Below are 22,712 nucleotides of genomic sequence, written 5' to 3'. Positions count from 1 at the left end.
AAAACTTGATGGCCATAGCATAAGGTCCTTAGGGCTCGCAAATACCTTCCTTCAGGGAACAGTACCAGGAAAAAGAAGAAGAGGCAGAGAAAGCGATTGGAAGACAATATCAAAGAATGGGATCTGCCACTGAAAACGATTCTATAAAAGTCAGAAGACAGAGACGGTGCCTCAACGGTTTAACTAAGGGAGAGGTGAAGGTGAAACAAAGGGGTGGACGGTTCCTCGACAAATCGTTCACCCGACTATTCGTTCACCGACAACTGGTTCACAGACAATTTGTTCATCGACGATGGTTCACGACAAAGGTTCACTGTGAACCATTTGTCTTAACCTAAGAGTCCACCATCTGAACAGTGTGTGTTCCACTTCTCCTCTAGAACGTGTATGCATGGTTAATGTCCAAGAAAGCCTCTATCTAGTTCTGCTTTCATCAGTTGCAATGATTTCTTAACAATATAGTTTTTTTTTTAATCATTTTCATCTTATCTAGAAACTTTTTTTCTTTCTCTGTCAGCTCTATCTTGTCTCTCACTTTTTTCCCCATACACTTTTAGTGGCGCACACCCACATCTACCCACACACCCACACACTGACGTTTTCTCTCCCACTCTTCCACACATTTGCTCGTAAAATTGTGAAAAACTTGTTGAAAGTTTCCTAACAAAACAACGTCAAGTATGGCGGCCACATCTGTTCTCAACACACACACACACACACTAACACGCACGCACACAAGCGCGCGCACACACACACACCCCTCGTTACTTTTTGCTGGACCAACAGATTGATTTATCAGCTTTAGTTTTTGTTCAACCATTGACTGAAAGTTTTGCTGGACTCAAATACAGATAACATCTTTAGTTTCTGTCCACTGAATTACAGATTTGAACCAAATCCAACCAAACAAACAAACTAGCGTATTGGACTGTTTGTGGAAGAATTCAATGTTCTGGTGTTTAAAAAATGTTCTTTCTGTGTGATTGGTGCAAACGCAAATGGCGAGATAATTGCGGAGCTCTCCAAAGCAATGCTCAGATTGGTTCAAGTGTTGAGCGTTCCTAACCCAACGTAGGCTGGCCTCTAATTGAACTGACCACTTTTCTGAAATAGGCTTTTCCCTACATTTCCTCGCATTTCAATTGCATTAGACAAGAACAGAAAAAAAAATACAGAAAGAAAACCAAATTCTTCCAAAAATAGTGTGTTCCCATCTTTCTAACAAGCTTACTGCTAGGAACAAAACAAAAAAGCGCAGAGATAGCTCTCTGTATAGATTTCATTTTGGTGTTTGATATTTGGGTTCAAAACAATTTTTTTTACATATCAAAATCAATATTTTTTCTTGGCATTTACAGTCATATCTTCCAATACTATAAGTTTTATTTCCCTTTTCTATATAAAAAAATTAATTAATCTTAAGGTATTTTTTTTGGAATGATTCATGTTTTGTAAGTAACAATGAAATAATTGTGCAGAGTTTTAACTTGATGCACTCTTCCCCCCCCCCCCCCAACCCACCAAATAACTTTTAATAAAGGTTCTTACTACTACATGGATACTTCTGGCGAACTCTGAGAAATCAGATTCCTGTACCCCTTTCAGGCCTTCGATCTATTAGGCAGAGGATGTAAAGGTCATCTGTTTCGGTTGCCCACAGTTAACAAGGGTGTCATGTGGCCGGCACAACGACCAACCGACTTTACTTTTGCCCAACTAGTGTCATGTACCCATTAGTGTTGGATGTGTCTGGTACCCATTACAGTTGGGTGTGTCTGGTACCCATTACAGTTGGGTGTGTCTGTTCCCCATTACAGTTGGGTGTGTCTGTTCCCCATTACAGTTGGGTGTGTCTGTTCCCCATTACAGTTGGGTGTGTCTGTTCCCCATTACAGTTGGGTGTGTCTGGTACCCATTACAGTTGGGTGTGTCTGGTACCCATTACAGTTGGGTGTGTCTGGTACCCATTACAGTTGGGTGTGTCTGGTACCCATTAAAGTTGGGTGTGTCTGGTACCCATTAAAGTTGGGTGGACTCGGAGGCGCCAAGCGCTTTACCACTCAGCCACCGCGTCACCTTTTAATCTTTAGTTTGACATTGACCAGTTTTGATGTGGGAACACTTTTTCAAAATTTTGTTTTATCATTGTTTGAACTTGGCCAATCTGTCAACCCAGACAGGAAGTGAGCTAACAAAGTACAATCTCACATGTACGCCAACAAAACTTCTGTACTTATTCTTCAAAAACACGCAGACGATACATTATAGATAGATATACACATAATTAATTATCCCGATTGAAATAGCGAGTGTCTGCAATCTCCACCTGGATATTAACACGAATGTCTGTGTTTGATGTCTGGTAATATTTTATTTTGTCGGTTTTATCTATCCATTATTAATTTAATTGTTTTATCTAGATTCCAGTACGAGTTTTTTCCCCGCTATGAGTTATAGAGAGTTGAGGACTAACCTATATATTGTTACGATTTCTTCATTACCGAGGAGCTAAAGTTACAGCTGCCAACTCAGAGCTCTACTGGGTGTAGAAACTTCTAGTGTTACTTTGACTGCCAAGACATTGATTGAAATATGCCTGGCTTCACATAGGTCACTGGTGCTCTTTAATGTAACCTACAGCTATCAGTCTAGGACAGCAGATTCTCCAGCAATGCTTATTAATGTTGACATTTCGTAAGAAAGGCAGAGTTCGACTTAGCGCTACGTAATGAACGCTGGCCTAGTTCTATACACTGAATCTGGGTTTGTGGGAAGTCTCTAGCGCTACGTAATGAACGCCTAGTTCTATACACTGAATCTGGGTTTGTGGGAAGTCTCTAGCGCTACGTAATGAACGCTGGCCTAGTTCTATACACTGAATCTGGGTTTGTGGGAAGTCTCTAGCGCTACGTAATGAACGCTGGCCTAGTTCTATACACTGAATCTGGGTTTGTGGGAAGTCTCTAGCGCTACGTAATGAACGCTGGCCTAGTTCTGTACACTGAATCTGGGTTTGTGGGAAGTCTCTAGCGCTACGTAATGAACGCCTAGTTCTATACACTGAATCTGGGTTTGTGGGAAGTCTCTAGCGCTACGTAATGAACGCTGGCCTAGTTCTATACACTGAATCTGGGTTTGTGGGAAGTCTCTAGCGCTACTATACGCAAGCAAAAAAAAAAGCAAACAAATAAAAAATATATTTATAAAACATAAACAATAACAACAACAAAAAGAAACGGTGTAATACTGAAAGTATCTTCTCCATTTAAAGTTTATAATTTTAAAGTATCTGCGCTGGATGTGGCAAAGTATGTAGGTCGCATCTGGGGCTGCGTAGCCACGAACAATACTGCCTTCCCCGTTAATCTTTGAAATCGAACACAAGCATTATTATTGTTATTGTTTTTATTGTTATAAATGTCACACCCATTTTCCTTGTCTAGAAAGTTTTTGCCATTATCTTTTCAAATCCAAAGAAATTGTATTTGGCCAAAAGATGGATCGCAATAAGTAATTAGATCTATATGAAAAAGTAGCTAAATCTATATCATTAAGTAGCTAAATCTATATCATTAAGTAGCTAAATCTATATCATTAAGTAGCTAAATCTATATCATTAAGTAGCTAAATCTATATCATTAAGTAGCTGAATCTATACGAATAAGAAACTAGATCTATATGAATACGTAACTAGATTTGTATGACTTAGTAGCTAGATTTAACGTTCAACAACACATGGACTTCCTACTAAACTAGGTCTGTGTGTGTGTGTGTGTGTGTGTGTGTGTGTTAACGAGTGTCCGATGAAGTCCTATGACTTTGAAGATGTCTGAATAGATCAGTCACTGTACAAAGGTCCCAACAAAAAAATCAATTTATATTCCAACTTTTTTTTTTTCTTTCTTGAAGAGAATTAATTTAATCTCTGCCGTTACACAAAGAAAACAGACTAGAAACAACACAAAGAAAACAGACTAGAAACAACACAAAGAAAACAGACTAGAAACAACACAAAGAAAACAGACTAGAAACAACACAAAGAAAACAGACTAGAAACAACACAAAGAAAACAGACTAGAAATAACACAGAAAACAGACTAGAAATGTCCCTCCTTCTAAGACACCGTGTTTATTTCTTCAGCGCCCAATCTATGATTCGTGGGGGGGGGGGGGGGGGGGATAGTCTTCCTGTCATCATTTCTGGCGAGGCTTTACAGTGCTAGTTGATGTAGTTGACACTAAGACGTAGGTCCTATGTAACTTGAAGGAAAGAATTGTCTTGGATTTTTTTTGAGTTTCATTAAGAAGTAGCATTCATGTTCATCAGTTTGGGACCCAACCGCCTCCCACCCATTCCCATACTACGACTTTTTGTTTAACCAATAGCAGTGTGGGTGGGTGATTAACAGCTGAGAGAGAGAGAGGGAGAGAGAGTAGTTAATAAGGCTTATTCATTCATCTCCATCTGTTGTACGATACACAGACCCCATCAGTCACGCCTACCTACATCATTGGGCCCTAATCTAAATGATGACCATTGAGTTACATTTTGTTACATTGCATGGAACTACTGGATCATATATATTGTGTGTGTGTGTGTGTGTGTGAAAGTGTGGAAATGCCTTGCAGCACAATGTTGAGCTCAACTAATGTCTGGTGTCACCATGTCAAGTAATGTGGTAGATTTCAGTCAATCTTGAATCTTCAAGGTTACACTTTTTTTTTTTTAATTCCTCTTTTCATCTTGCACATTTTTCCTCGGATTAAAAAAAAAAAACCCTGGGTGGACACGATCTCGCGCTAACGATTTTCCTAGAAATTTGACACTTGATGTATATCTTTGGCAAAAGAATATTCCTAGCTGATTAGCCACAATCTAGTTTGACCATTATAATTTTTCAAAACCTATATATTATTTTTTATTTAAACATTCGCTTAACAAGGAATGTGTTCGCCTCCCGAGACATGACGTTAAACTCTGCGCTCCTCTTTGTGTTGCACTTTTGGAGCTCTACTTCTTGTCTATCATTGTGTCTGCCTCCTCTTTTCCTCAGTCTGCCTTCATTACCCATCACTTTGTCTCCTTATTTTTTTTTTAAATATCTCCCTATGTCTTATGACCAGTCCGATCGACGTGGTATGGAGACTAAGCGCGGGCACGTTGCCCTGCCTCATCGTGGCGCCCGCGTGGAAACGGCCATTTGAGGAAGTGGCTAGGCTAAATGGGTAGCAACACAGGACTCCCGTGGGGATGCCCACGGGTAGACGAGAGTCCACTCATTGCACGGGCGGAGTTGTAAATAAGTCCCCACAAACCTGTCACCAATCCATGCGCTGTTCCTCAAAGGGACCGTTACATAAATGGCGGTTCCCGCACAGTTAGCTTGGTACATTGAAGGAAAATGGCAGAAGATCCCGGTGCATTCTCGGCCTTCGGCCGTGTATCTAGCCCACGTGTCGGGGGTCAAACGCATCGGTCAACAGCAATGCTTTACATAGGCATTGTCTAGGGTCTCTCCCAAACAGAACTGTGTGTTCACACAGGTTTTTTTTTTTTTTTACTGTTTGGCGTCCAAGCAGGTTTTTTTTCAAACTTAGGGTTCGAAGAGCCTTCGGCTCAACCCTTAGACATTAACATTGGAGACTAAGCAGCATGAGAAAACCATCACTCCTTGAGAACCCGAAGATACCATGTCTGACTCAGGTCCTCCTCGGAAAACCCAGCCAGACAACCCAACCTCTACTGAATTAGGGGTTGATCAATTCCCTAAGGGGAGAAGCCCAGGTAAATTGGAAGATGTCCGAAGTGAGGGCGGAGGCTGCAGAGCATCTTTCTCCAACATGATTGATGCATACTTAATGATGCATCACCGACCTTCTTGCATTGACCTCACCGTATGCGTCCCTGGACTACTGGACAACTTTAAATGGTCAGTAAGTAATGACCCACTTCCTAATCATCATTGCTAACAATCTCCCCTCATTGGGACGACCTCAGTGGTGGAAGCTGAATAAAGCCTATTGGAAACAATTCCAAATAAGATGCTCAGAGAAAATATTCTTAATGAGCAGAGTCTAGCTGATATTTTTGCTAGAAAGTTACTTGATATTGCTAGAAAGTTGTACCCCTAAATTCTGCGAATCCAAAACAGCCTAGCAAACCATGGTTTGATGCAGCTTGCAAAAGTGAATTTGGCGATAGAAAAAAAAAACAAAAAACGACTGGCTGCATTTACAAAGAATCCTTCCCAGGAAAACTATTCAGGATAGCTAGAGCGAAGGCTAGACAAACCATACGGACAGCCAAAAGTAATTCCTGGAGAAATTTTGTCGGCAGTCTGGATGCCAAAACTTCTGCTAGAGCGGTTTGGAAGGCAGTAAAGCGGATCAAAGGGAAAGAATCAAATGCAATAAGGCATTGGAAAAACCAAGGACGAAGTGTTACGTCCCCCAGAGATATAGCTGACTGCCTTGCATCCTCAATAGTGGCACCATCTACACTGATGGATGCACAATGAATGGAAAGTTTGCATGTGCCTGCTCTTTTTAGAGCAAAACAATCTCCCGTAGACTCACCGAGACGGCCGAGTTACATTATATCTCACTTACACCCAAGGCTGTAAAATCATTAGACAGGAGAAAATTTCTCATATGCTCGGACTCCAAATCTGCATTGCAAGCTTTGGGGCGGATGAAGACTGACATTCCATTGGTACATAAAAGCCTAAAGCTTTTCGATGAAATAACATCAGACCATAAGGATGTCACCTTCATCTGGATCCCTCCCATGTGGGCATAGAGGGAAATGAAACGGCTGACAGAGAAGCATAGAAAGCTCTTAATCAAGCGGTACGAGGAACTCAAATTCCCTGCTCGGACCTGAGTCAAGAGTATAGCCTCTGCCACCTACCGAGAGTGGCAGGATCGGTTGGAGGCTGAGACCCACAACTAACTTAGACGGGTTATGGCGGATGTCGGGGGAAGGGCGGGGTCTGACAAGGCGTGAAAGCACGACAATGTCCAGACTTAGGCCACACCTACATCACGCACTCCTCTGTGCTACAGGGAGAGGAGCCCTCACTTACCTAACCGTAGAGCATATCCTCCGTGACTGCCCCAGATACTAGGATATTAGAGGGAAATATTTTAGTACAGACAACCTCAAAACACTGTTTGGTTGCATTGTCGTATACATATTTACAGCAGATTTTTATTCAATTATTATTTATTTATTTTTGTTGTATTATTTAAGTTCTGTGTAGACCTTTTTTTCGTAATACCGCAGTTGTGTAATTGTTGGCACTTGACCTCTATAGGGGAAGTAATCCTTAAGGGATAATGTACGACATATGGCCTAAATTGTGCCGGTATGCCAAAAATCCAAATTCAAAATCCAGAAATTGTTTCGGAGAACAAAATCTATCATTCATGAGCTATTCAGAGCAAAATAATCATCAGCTACATAAAGGAGGAATTAAATCTTTTTGTTTAAAAACGTACTTGTTTCTTCATTGATACAACCAACACTTAGGGCGGCCCTAACAATTGCGGGGCCACATGCGAAAGGATTGCGCGGGGCCCAGTCTTGGTAGGGATAAGCATAATGTCAATGACTTTAAAAAAATAAAATATTTTGCAATTACAAAACATTTCCCGGAAGCCCTGGAAAATCAGGATTATAATGATTTAATTTAATAATTTACACCTAGACCAGGGGTCGGCAACCTGCGGCTCGCGAGCCACATTCGGCTCTTTGGATGTTAAGCTGCAGCTCTTTAGTTCCATGCGCAAATATTATTTATTTTATTGAAAAAAACTTTTAAAAATTATTCTGATTCGATTCATCTCTCAGCCACTTGTATTCGCTTTTAAGCGCACCCCTCAACATGTCTTGAAATGTAATATTTGCAGGTGGAAGATATTCAATTTCCTTCTGCCTTATCACTTGATATAGATGAGTCTTACGACGTAAAAGACACGGCACAAATTGGTCTTTTTGTCAGGTATATGTCTTCCCAAGTTCCAAAAGAAGAACTTCTAGGATTGCTATCGCACTCGTGACAAACTTTAGGAGAAGATACAGCTTATGTCGTGCGAAAATACATTGAAGACAATAAAATCGATATAAATAAATCGTTTCAACAGCAACTGATGTAGCCGGAAGCATGACAGGAAAAAAATAAAAGGGGCAACTACGATTCTTTGGCGCAAAATTAATCCATGAAATGTTTACGTTTCACTGCCTACTAGACCAAGCAGCGCTTTGTGTCCAAACATTTCTAGACGAAGTAGTTGAGGTCATACATTTTTTAATCAAGACTTTTAACAGCATCTTGTTTCAAGCAGTCTACCAGACGTCAGTTGAATGAATTCTTCACGAAATGTTCGGAGAAACAAATCTTGTGGCTCTTTAGAAACTTGGTTGAAATTTGGTTAGTTGTCATTTTTGGCTCTTCCGACTCAAAAGGTTGCCGACCCCTGACCTAGACCTAGCGCGTGGCCTATGAAATGTGGGGCCCACTGCGACCGCATAGGTTGCAGTGGCCTAAGTCCGGCCCTGCCAACACTTCCCTCAACAATCATGAACATACAACCACCGATCATACTTTAAACAATTCCTACAACATTCATGAACATAAAACAACAACATTACAAGAAAGAAATTGTGTGCACTTGTTAAGTCCAATGGTATCACTTTAGGTTGGAATGTTATTTTGATGTTAAGTCCAATGGTATCACTTTAGGTTGGAATGTTATTTTGATGTTAAGTCCAATGGTATCACTTTAGGTTGGAATGTTATTTTGATGTTAAGTCCAATGGTATCACTTTAGGTTGGAATGTTATTTTGATGTTAAGTCCAATGGTATCACTTTAGGTTGGAATGTTATTTTGATGTTAAGTCCAATGGTATCACTTTATGTTGGAATGTTATTTTGATGTTAAGTCCAATGGTATCACTTTATGTTTGAATGTTATTTTGCTGTTAACATTTTCTTATCTTCTTATCTTATCTTATATAATACAGACTTTACTTCAAAAAAGAAGATGATTACGTCCTACGCGTCATGCATTTAGTCATGCATATTAACCAATGACTTAAATTCTGCCAAGTCACTGGTTTTCCTGGCTAGCTCAGGCAACCCATTCCATGCTCTAATAGCACTAGGGAAGAAGGAGTATTTGTACAAATTTGTCCTAGCATATGGGACGAGGAATGTGCCTTTATCTTTGTGTCTTTCAGAGTATTTTATTAAATTTTGTTTTTATATTTGAAGATTATGGTTCAGTGTTTTATGTATAATTGCTACTTTACTTTTGAGTCTTCTGTCCTGAAGGCTTTCTAAATTTAGTGATTTTACTAAAGGTGTTTTTCTAGTCAAATGTGAATATTCGTTTGTTGTGAATCTCACTGCTCTATTTTGTGTCTGTTCCAGTTTCTTAATTAATGTGTTTTCTTGAGTTGAGAGGTCCCAAACGAAGGATGCATATTCTATTATTGGCCTAACCAAGGTTAAATAGCATTTTAGTTTTATCTTCTTATTTGATTTATAGAAATTAATTTGAATAAACCCTAATGCTTTGTTGGATTTTTTTATAGTTTCATCAATATGTGGATTCCATGACAGTTTTTCATTTATTATAACACCTAGGTATTTTGCGTTTTTAGTCTGTGTTACTGGTTTGCCATCAATAAGATATGTGGAATTAATTTTAGTTTTTTTGTTACTCTTAACAACTGACATTTTTCTGGGTGGAAAGACATGCTCCAATTAGATTCCCATTTCTGTAATTCATCTAATTCTCTTTGTAAAATATCTGTGTCTTGTGTTGTTTTTATTGTTCTATATATTATGCAATCGTCTGCAAATAATCTGACTTTTGTTCCTGAACTAATGCAATTTGGTAAATCATTTATGTAATTAAAAATAGTAGTGGACCCAAGACTGTTCCTTGAGGTACACCTGAGTTTACTGTTATCGGTGTTGATTTAGAGCCATTTATATTTAATCTTTAATCCACTGATGCAGTGGACCATTAATGCCGAAATATTTTAATTTTTTAAGCAAACTATGGTGGTGAACTTTGTCAAAAGCCTTGGAAAAAATCTAGTAAGATAGCATCTATTTGTTCACTATTATCTAAACCTTTTGAAAAATCATCAATTGGCCCTATTAGTTGTGTTTCACATGATCTATATTTCCTAAAGCCATATTGGTATGGGGTGAGGAATTTGTGTTTGTCTAAGTGGTTTATGATGTTGCTACATATTATGTGTTGTAGGATTTTACATGTGATGCTGGTAAGTGATACTGGTCTGTAATTTCCTGGGTCTGATTTTTCTCCTTTTTTAAATAGGGGGGTGATATTAGCTTCTTTCCAGTCCTTTGGTACTCTGCACTGGTTAAGCGATGCCTGAAAGAGTATTTTGAACACTGGGGCTAGCTCATTGCTTAGTTCTTTGAGTAATCTAGCTGGAATACCATCAGGTCCAGACGCTTTATTTGGTTTGGTGTTGGCAAGTAGTTTTTCAATTCCATTTACTTGTACCACTATATCTTCTATGTTGTCTACTTGGTTAAAATTCAGTAATATGTCTTTGTCTCCTGGGGCTGAGAATGCTGATGCAAAGTATTTGTTTAGGATGTTTGCTTTAGTTTCATTATCATTATTTATTATATTATGTTCATCTTTTAATGGCGCTATGCCTGTTGTTTCCATTTTCTTAGACTTAATGTATGACCATAGGTTTTTGTTGTTATCTTTAGATATTACATTGTTTATGTATTCACTCTGCAGCTGTCTGCTTACTTTTGGGTTAAGTGTTTAATTTTATATACTTTTTGTAAACTCTTTCTGCCTTAGTTTCTTTAAATTTTCTATATAGGTTTTCCTTCTGTTTACAAAGCTTCTTTAGTCTATTATTAAACCAGCATTTATTTATTTTGTTTGATGTGTATTTAGTTGGTATATGATTTTCTTAAATGCTTTTAAGATGGTTTTTAATGAAATTCCATAGGTCATCGACTGGTTGGTTAATGTCTTTTTCTAATAAGATTGTTTGTTGAAAGTTTAATGCAGCTTGGTGTAGTTGTGTTAGGTTACATTTATTCCAGAGTAAGATTTTTCATTTGGGTTTTGTATTGGCTACTGCTTTTATCTGACTGTGTATTTTTATGATCTCATGGTCTGATAGACCAGGGATAATATCATAATCAACTACTAATCCAGGTCTGTTGGTTAAGAAGAGATCTAATGTGTTGTTTAATCTAGTTGGCTTTTTAATGATTTGATCTAATTTTAGGTTGTGTAAAGCTTCTATGAAAAGCTCATTTATGTCCTTAAGGTTTTGGTGTTTATCTATGGTTAGTGTTTTCCAATTTATATCAGGTAGGTTGAAATCACCCATAATTCAAAAAACTGCATTTTTATTTGTCTCTTTAAGTGTTGTAATCTGATTACATAGTTCCTGCATGTATTCTAAACTAGAATTTGGTGGTCTGTAAATGCTGCCTATTATTAGGGATGTTGAGGTGGTATTAATTTTACAAAATGTTGATTCTATATTTTTTGAGTTAGGTAAGGTAATTTCTTCTGCTATAAGAGTGTTTTTTATTGCTAAAAGAACTCCTCCATGATTATCAGCCCTATCTTTTCTAAAAATTTCATAATTACTATTGAAAAAAATTTCTGCATTATAAATTTCAGGATGTAGCCAAGTTTCTGTTCCTGCAATTATGTCTGGTTTCTCACATTCTAATAAAATTTCTGAGTCTGCTCTTTTGTTCCTAATGCTTTGAAAATTTATTACTAAGGTTTTAAGGTATTTTGGTGTTACTTCTTTAGTAGGTTTGTTTAGTGAGGGTGTTGTATTAATTTTAGCAGATTTAACTGGAGTGGATCTGGCTAGTGGTTGGTAAGTTTGGTTTGGGATGGTGTTTAGGATGTTGTATGGGTTAGAAGTGTCCGCATCAAAGGAATCAAACAGTCCTGATGTAAACTGAGGTAACCCACACGGTACACAATGCCATGATGCGTCTTTGTTGCTTAAGGCATAATACACAGGTGTATTCATATGGAGACATGATGCATGGTACCATTCATCGCAGGTGTCACATTGAATGGCTTTCTGTTTCATGGTGCATACTTTTTTGCATATGTTGCATCTATCTTTAGACCTAGGCCCTGGATTTGACTCTACATCTCCTGCTATTAATATTAACAGTGATAGGTATTTATTTCTGCTGTGTCTGATTGAGAACTTTATTTGTGATGGGTAATCTTCTTTAATGTTATGGATGTGTATGTTAGGTTATTTTTGAAGTTGCATTGATCTAAAGTGTGATGATTGATTATGACTGTTGTTTCCTTTTTAAGTTTAGTGTTGACTAAGGTAGATCTAGTTCTGTGTTCAGCTTGTGTGTATTTAGTAATTATTAGGATAAATAGCCAGAGCAATTTCATGATAACTGTTGTTGATTTAGTTTTTAAAGGTCTAGTCTAAATCTAGTTTAAGGTTAAAAATGCCTAAGTTAAGTCCAAGTCTAAAGTGAAAGCTAATTTACAATGACAATCAAATGGTTCTTCCTAGTAACTTTGTTTTAAAACAACTCATGTTGGATCTTCTCCATCGTGAACAGATTTGACCTTGACATTTACATGTCTGCAAGTGTGAACATCAGGTAGATGGAGTCGTCGAGTTGGACAGTCTCCTGGTGGTTACACTCTTCTATGTAGGGTTTGGAATGCAGATGTTCTCCCGAGTTCAGACTTTGAAATGCCATCATCATAAAGATTTGCTCATTACCCTCCCCTGCCCATTCCCCCCCCCCATCTGTGTGTGTGTGTGTGTGTGCTGCCTGAACGTATGTTAGCATCTTGTATCATCTTGAATATGGAGGCCGGTGTAGCGGAACTGAATGTCATAGCGTCGAGCAAGTTAATAGTTCATTCCCTGGTGACGGACGACTTGTTGATAGCTTGTAGTCTACGCGGTCTCTATTGACAGGTCTATCAGCCAAACATCTAGATCTCTATTTGAAAGATAAGTCTATCAGGCTGATACATGATACAAACAGCTGGATCTCTATTTTAAAGATAAGTCTATCAGCCTGCTACAAACACCTAGATATCATTTATAAAGATAAGTCTATCAGAACCTATTACAAACATCTGTTTCTGTATTTTAAAGATGTCCATCAGTCTATTCGCCTGATACAAACAGCTGGATGGCCAACTAAAAACCTTGTTAACTTCCAGCAGTGGGAGACCAAGGACTGCGCCACTGATCCAGTGCTTCTAGTGAACAATTTTGAGTTGCACTTGGATTGGGAGTCACACAGTGTTGTTGTACTACACTTGTAGCTATACACTAGTGGTTTGAATTAGCAACTTGTTTAGTACACTAGAATTGCTCAAGTTGTTTACGACACTAAATTCACACGTTGTTTACGACACTAAATTCACAAGTTGTTTACGACACTAAATTCACACGTTGTTTACGACACTAAATTCACAAGTTGTTTACGACACTAAATTCACAAGTTGTTTACGACACTAAATTCACAAGTTGTTTACGACATTAAATTCACAAGTTGTTTACGACATTAAATTCACAAGTTGTTTACGACATTAAATTCACAAGTTGTTTACGACACTAAATTCACACGTTGTTTACGACACTAAATTCACAAGTTGTTTACGACACTAAATTCACACGTTGTTTACGACACTAAATTCACAAGTTGTTTACGACACTAAATTCACACGTTGTTTACGACACTAAATTCACACGTTGTTTACGACACTAAATTCACACGTTGTTTACGACACTAAATTCACAAGTTGTTTACGACACTAAATTCACAAGTTGTTTACGACATTAAATTCACACGTTGTTTACGACACTAAATTCACAAGTTGTTTACGACACTAAATTCACAAGTTGTTTACGACACTAAATTCACAAGTTGTTTACGACACTAAATTCACAAGTTGTTTACGACACTAAATTCACAAGTTGTTTACGACACTAAATTCACAAGTTGTTTACGACACTAAATTCACAAGTTGTTTACGACACTAAATTCACAAGTTGTTTACGACATTAAATTCACACGTTGTTTACGACACTAAATTCACAAGTTGTTTACGACACTAAATTCACACGTTGTTTACGACACTAAATTCACAAGTTGTTTACGACACTAAATTCACACGTTGTTTACGACACTAAATTCACAAGTTGTTTACGACATTAAATTCACAAGTTGTTTACGACATTAAATTCACAAGTTGTTTACGACACTAAATTCACACGTTGTTTACGACACTAAATTCACACGTTGTTTACGACACTAAATTCACAAGTTGTTTACGACACTAAATTCACACGTTGTTTACGACACTAAATTCACACGTTGTTTACGACACTAAATTCACACGTTGTTTACGACACTAAATTCACACGTTGTTTACGACACTAAATTCACACGTTGTTTACGACACTAAATTCACACGTTGTTTACGACACTAAATTCACACGTTGTTTACGACACTAAATTCACACGTTGTTTACGACACTAAATTCACACGTTGTTTACGACACTAAATTCACAAGTTGTTTACGACACTAAATTCACACGTTGTTTACGACACTAAATTCACAAGTTGTTTACGACACTAAATTCACACGTTGTTTACGACACTAAATTCACACGTTGTTTACGACACTAAATTCACAAGTTGTTTACGACACTAAATTCACACGTTGTTTACGACACTAAATTCACACGTTGTTTACGACACTAAATTCACACGTTGTTTACGACACTAAATTCACACGTTGTTTACGACACTAAATTCACACGTTGTTTACGACACTAAATTCACAAGTTGTTTACGACACTAAATTCACACGTTGTTTACGACACTAAATTCACAAGTTGTTTACGACACTAAATTCACACGTTGTTTACGACACTAAATTCACACGTTGTTTACGACACTAAATTCACAAGTTGTTTACGACACTAAATTCACACGTTGTTTACGACACTAAATTCACACGTTGTTTACGACACTAAATTCACAAGTTGTTTACGACACTAAATTCACACGTTGTTTACGACACTAAATTCACAAGTTGTTTACGACACTAAATTCACACGTTGTTTACGACACTAAATTCACAAGTTGTTTACGACACTAAATTCACACGTTGTTTACGACACTAAATTCACACGTTGTTTACGACACTAAATTCACACGTTGTTTACGACACTAAATTCACAAGTTGTTTACGACATTAAATTCACAAGTTGTTTACGACATTAAATTCACAAGTTGTTTACGACATTAAATTCACAAGTTGTTTACGACACTAAATTCACACGTTGTTTACGACACTAAATTCACACGTTGTTTACGACACTAAATTCACAAGTTGTTTACGACACTAAATTCACACGTTGTTTACGACACTAAATTCACACGTTGTTTACGACACTAAATTCACACGTTGTTTACGACACTAAATTCACACGTTGTTTACGACACTAAATTCACACGTTGTTTACGACACTAAATTCACACGTTGTTTACGACACTAAATTCACACGTTGTTTACGACACTAAATTCACAAGTTGTTTACGACACTAAATTCACACGTTGTTTACGACACTAAATTCACAAGTTGTTTACGACACTAAATTCACACGTTGTTTACGACACTAAATTCACACGTTGTTTACGACACTAAATTCACAAGTTGTTTACGACACTAAATTCACACGTTGTTTACGACACTAAATTCACACGTTGTTTACGACACTAAATTCACACGTTGTTTACGACACTAAATTCACACGTTGTTTACGACACTAAATTCACACGTTGTTTACGACACTAAATTCACACGTTGTTTACGACACTAAATTCACAAGTTGTTTACGACACTAAATTCACACGTTGTTTACGACACTAAATTCACACGTTGTTTACGACACTAAATTCACAAGTTGTTTACGACACTAAATTCACACGTTGTTTACGACACTAAATTCACACGTTGTTTACGACACTAAATTCACAAGTTGTTTACGACACTAAATTCACACGTTGTTTACGACACTAAATTCACAAGTTGTTTACGACACTAAATTCACACGTTGTTTACGACACTAAATTCACAAGTTGTTTACGACACTAAATTCACACGTTGTTTACGACACTAAATTCACACGTTGTTTACGACACTAAATTCACACGTTGTTTACGACACTAAATTCACACGTTGTTTACGACACTAAATTCACACGTTGTTTACGACACTAAATTCACAAGTTGTTTACGACACTAAATTCACAAGTTGTTTACGACACTAAATTCACAAGTTGTTTACGACACTAAATTCACAAGTTGTTTACGACACTAAATTCACAAGTTGTTTACGACACTAAATTCACAAGTTGTTTACGACATTAAATTCACAAGTTGTTTACGACATTAAATTCACACGTTGTTTACGACACTAAATTCACAATTTGTTTACGACACTAAATTCACACGTTGTTTACGACACTAAATTCACACGTTGTTTACGACACTAAATTCACACGTTGTTTACGACACTAAATTCACAAGTTGTTTACGACACTAAATTCACACGTTGTTTACGACACTAAATTCACAAGTTGTTTACGACACTAAATTCACAAGTTGTTTACGACACTAAATTCACAAGTTGTTTACGACACTAAATTCACAAGTTGTTTACGACACTAAATTCACAAGTTGTTTACGACACTAAATTCACAAGTTGTTTACGACACTAAATTCACAAGTTGTTTACGACACTAAATTCACAAGTTGTTTACGACACTAAATTCACTAGTTGTTTACGACACTAAATTCACACGTTGTTTACGACACTAAATTCACACGTTGTTTACGACACTAAATTCACACGTTGTTTACGACACTAAATTCACACGTTGTTTACGACACTAAATTCACACGTTGTTTACGACACTAAATTCACACGTTGTTTACGACACTAAATTCACACGTTGTTTACGACACTAAATTCACACGTTGTTTACGACACTAAATTCACACGTTGTTTACGACACTAAATTCACACGTTGTTTACGACACTAAATTCACAAGTTGTTTACGACACTAAATTCACAAGTTGTTTACGACACTAAATTCACAAGTTGTTTACGACACTAAATTCACACGTTGTTTACGACACTAAATTCACACGTTGTTTACGACACTAAATTCACACGTTGTTTACGACACTAAATTCACACGTTGTTTACGACACTAAATTCACAATTTGTTTACGACACTAAATTCACACGTTGTTTACGACACTAAATTCACAATTTGTTTACGACATTAAATTCACAAGTTGTTTACGACATTAAATTCACAAGTTGTTTACGACACTAAATTCACAATTTGTTTACGACATTAAATTCACAAGTTGTTTACGACACTAAATTCACAAGTTGTTTACGACACTAAATTCACACGTTGTTTACGACACTAAATTCACAAGTTGTTTACGACACTAAATTCACAAGTTGTTTACGACATTAAATTCACAAGTTGTTTACGACACTAAATTCACAATTTGTTTACGACATTAAATTCACAAGTTGTTTACGACACTAAATTCACAAGTTGTTTACGACACTAAATTCACAAGTTGTTTACGACACTAAATTCACAAGTTGTTTACGACACTAAATTCACAAGTTGTTTACGACACTAAATTCACAAGTTGTTTACGACACTAAATTCACAAGTTGTTTACGACACTAAATTCACAAGTTGTTTACGACACTAAATTCACAAGTTGTTTACGACACTAAATTCACAAGTTGTTTACGACACTTAATTCACTAGTTGTTTACGACACTAAATTCACAAGTTGTTTACGACACTAAATTCACAAGTTGTTTACGACACTTAATTCACTAGTTGTGTTTCTATGTTTTCTTCAATTCCGTATATTCAGCAAGAAAAACAAAACAATGCTTATATTTAGTGTAATTGTATCAATTTGTTTGGATCAGTCATGTCATTATGGATATCATTCATCTAGACCTAACATCTGTGCGATGAGAAATATCTTTACCTATTTGTTTTTGTTCAGTTTTTCGCTTTCTCAGTGTGCTAGGATCCTATCACTTGTCTAGACCAGTTGGCAAAGGGGAAACGAAAAAAAGAATGCATAAAAAAAATTCACTGTCTCAAGAGTTCTCAAGGGGACTAATTCAGCATATGCTACCACATCTGTCAAGTACGATTTCTTACCGAGATACCAAACAGAATAATTAATTTCCAATAGTTAATTAACGAATTGGTTAATATTTTTATTGATTCTTGTGTTGTCAGGTAAAAAAAAAATAATTGTGCTAAATTTCAGCATGACCCCGTGATTGGGTGTGGGAGAAACACACATTTTTACTAGACAGACAGACAAAGTTGATATAAGCTTGGTAATAATAAAAAAAACTGGAAAGCTCTAAATTTGACTACTGCTTATGACATACCAGGTACACAACTGTATATCTCTTATTTGATTCGAGTTCTTTCCCTTGAAACTTTGAATACGATGTATGTATTTCTTATGTGTATAACACGAGAGTACTTCCTCGGTACATTTGATTCGCACTGCTTGCCCACGATGGATGGATTCTCCCCGCCCCCCCCCCTTTTTTTTTGTTTTTCATTGTTAATTAATTAATTATTGCGTCACATTTTCTATCTGGAAATACATTTGGGATGCCGTTCTACTTGCCCATCTCAGTTTCATTGTCTTGGACCAGTTGACGTAGCACACATAAACACACTCACACACACACACACACTCTCTACATCAAATGATCTGGTGCTGCCTTTGGGTATCTGACTACATGAGGCTGTGTAACAGCAAATCAAATCTCAACTCAAAGCAAGTTATTTTAGTTTATTTTGTCAAGAACAGATATCTTGAGAGATGATTCAATAGAGAATGAACACAATGGTGTCGAAATGATTTTGTATTTAATAATGATTCATCAACAAGAGCATCATTCAATTAAACATACAATCTTATCTCCCATCTCACGGTTTTAAATTATAAATAATTATCATAATCAAAATAGGTGACATGACATCTGTATGTTATCAACATAACATAGGTGACATGACATCTGTATGTTATCAACATAACATAGGTGACCTGACATCTGTATGTTATCATAACATTGGTGACCTGACATCTGTATGTTATCAACATAACATAGGTGGCCTGACATCTGTATTAACATAACATAGGTGACCTGACATCTGTATGTTATCAACATAACATAGGTGACATGACATCTGTATGTTATCAACATAACATAGGTTACCTGACATCTGTATGTCATCATAACATAGGGGACATGACATCTGTATGTTATCAACATAACATAGGTGACCTGACATCTGTATGTTATCAACATAACCTAAGTGACCTGACATCTGTATGTTATCAACATAACATAGGTGACCTGGCATCTGTATGTTATCAACATAACATAGGTGACATGACATCTGTATGTTATCAACATAACATAGGTTACCTGACATCTGTATGTTATCAACATAACATAGGTGACATGACATCTGTATGTTATCAACATAACATAGGTTACCTGACATCTGTATGTTATCCACATAACATAGGTGACCTGGCATCTGTATGTTATCAACATAACATAGGTGACCTGACATCTGTATGTTATCAACATAACAAAGGTGACCTGACATCTGTATGTTATCAACATAACCTAAGTGACCTGACATCTGTATGTTATCAACATAACATAGGTGACCTGACATCTATATGTTATCAACATAACATAGGTGACCTGGCATCTGTATGTTATCAACATAACATAGGTGACCTGACATCTGTATGTTATCAACATAACAAAGGTGACCTGACATCTGTATGTTATCAACATAACATAGGTGACCTGACATCTGTATGTTATCAACATATCATACGTGACATGACATCTGTATGTCATCATAACATAGGGGACATGACATCTGTATGTTATCAACATAACATAGGTGACCTGACATCTGTATGTTATCAACATAACAAAGGTGACCTGACATCTGTATGTTATCAACATAACATAGGTGACCTGACATCTGTATGTTATCAACATAACATAGGTGACCTGACATCTGTATGTTATCAACATAACATAGGTTACCTGACATCTGTATGTTATCAACATAACAAAGGTGACCTGACATCTGTATGTTATCAACATAACATAGGTGACCTGACATCTGTATGTTATCAACATAGCATAGGTGACCTGGCATCTGTATGTTATCAACATAACCTAAGTGACCTGGCATCTGTATGTTATCAACATAACCTAAGTGACCTGGCATCTGTATGTTATCAACATAACATAGGTGACCTGACATCTGTATGTTATCAACATAACACAGGTTACCTGACATCTGTATGTTATCAACATAACAAAGGTGACCTGACATCTGTATGTTATCAACATAACATGGTGACCTGACATCTGTATGTTATCAACATAACATAGGTGACCTGGCATCTGTATGTTATCAACATCACATAGGTGACCTGACATCTGTATGTTATCAACATAGCATGGGTGACCTGGCATCTGTATGTTATCAACATAACCTAGGTGACGTGACATCTGTATGTTATCAACATAACATAGGTGACCTGACATCTGTATGTTATCAACATAACATAGGTGACCTGATATCTGTATGTTATCAACATAACCTAGGTGACGTGACATCTGTATGTTATCAACATAACATAGGTGACCTGACATCTGTATGTTATCAACATAACATTGGTGACCTGATATCTGTATGTTATCAACATAACCTAGGTGACGTGACATCTGTATGTTATAAACGTATACGCCTGACCGTATTGATATATTGTGATGAGTTGGGCTAAAGCCCAAACTACGGTCCGCGTGCCATATCCGACCCGTGATTCTCCTTGAAACTTGTGCCTACAGCGCAGAATCAGGCCTTGGAATCTTGGTTCCATGCGGATCAGTTTGAAATGTTCCCAAGACCGAACTATTTTGAGTACCGCTGAACAAGCCAGCACTCAGCAGTGACCATTGAAGTATCCCCCAGTACATTTAGTCTCAACCTGAAGTAGTTCACTAGAAGCTGACAGTTTGTACAACTTTTTACAACTTATTCAAGCCATCAACACTAGGCCCAGAGCACAAGCAACAGTTGATGACATCATACCTAACTATTACTTGCCATCCGACCAGTCTAAATAATGGAAACCATCCCTTGACTTGAAACACTAAACAACCAAAACCATCGTTCAAGTGCTCACGATCAATGGCCACAAGATTCAATTCTATTTCTCTCTTCTAAAGCGTCGTGACAGATAAATATTTCCAAGACTATTCAACTGGGAAATAATTTAAAGCGTTCCTTGTTTTCACCTGGTGCTGAAGAAATGTAAATGTTCTCTTTCTGAACAGATTCTAGCAAATGAGTTTGGAGAGCACAGGCACTTTTGTTTTTTTCTTTGTGTTTGTATTGTACATCACTCAACAAATAGACTACGATTGTACTGTACATCGCTCAGTTCAAACCCAAACAACTGGACTACGATTGTACTGTACATCGCTCAGTTCAAACCCAAACAACTGGACTACGATTGTACTGTACATCGCTCAGTTCAAACCCAAACAACTGGACTACGATTGTACTGTACATCGCTCAGTTCAAACCCAAACAACTGGACTACGATTGTACTGTACATCGCTCAGTTCAAACCCAAACAACTGGACTACGATTGTACTGTACATCGCTCAGTTCAAACCCAAACAACTGGACTACGATTGTACTGTACATCGCTCAGTTCAAACACAAACAAATGGACTACGATTGTACTATACATCGCTCAGTTCAAACCCAAACAACTGGACTACGATTGTACTATACATCGCTCAGTTCAAACACAAACAAATGGACTACGATTGTAGCAGTGAACTCGTTGCATGGACTGGAGGGAGTCAACATTCTTTGGTTTGGTGTTCACAAGGATATGTTCTGATCAGTTTCTTTCTTCCACATACAAAGTTCAGAGGCCAAGACACAGACACAAAGTTCAGAGGCCAAGTCACAGACCTCGTCTTACCAAATACATTTTACGATGATAACATCTTCTGACTCCATACAAATATATCTATCTAAAGTTTAATCATACCAGTAAATGTAACTATAACTTTATAAAATCAAAGTTATATATGATCTAGCCTATTCATCTGAAAAACTATCTTGTATATGGACGATCTATAAACTAAACTATCGAACATTAGAGAGATCTGATTGATATACAAGTAAATAGTCAACAAATGAGCCTGTTGAATGAAGAGTTAATAGAAACTGATTTCAATCAGATGTCAAGACAATCTTAACCATCACCGTCAAAATAAACCTAAACTGGGTTTACATTGCAACTTAAGTGGCTGTTACAACACAAGGACATGTAATTCCACTCAGTTTGGGTCAAGAGTCACACTAGAGACATCTCTTGGAATTCTTTGTCCACCATGTCTCTAGAGACAATACACTCGAGAGTTATAATACGACATATTCTTGTTGGAGTCAAGACTC

The 22,712-nt window shown here is 37.2% G+C and overlaps 1 protein-coding gene across 5 annotated transcripts in view; it reads left to right on the top strand.

Moving 5' to 3' along the window:
• Nucleotides 1-22,712, top strand: part of LOC106070474 (cleavage and polyadenylation specificity factor subunit 2-like) — a 193,342-nt gene that overhangs the window by 41,491 nt on the left and 129,139 nt on the right. The window lies entirely within an intron of this gene.

This window comes from Biomphalaria glabrata, chromosome 3 (assembly GCF_947242115.1).
Source record: "Biomphalaria glabrata chromosome 3, xgBioGlab47.1, whole genome shotgun sequence".
NCBI classification, from domain to species: domain Eukaryota; kingdom Metazoa; phylum Mollusca; class Gastropoda; family Planorbidae; genus Biomphalaria; species Biomphalaria glabrata.
The sequence above is the reverse complement of the archived record's forward strand: the minus strand, read 5'-3'. Positions and strand labels throughout refer to the sequence as shown.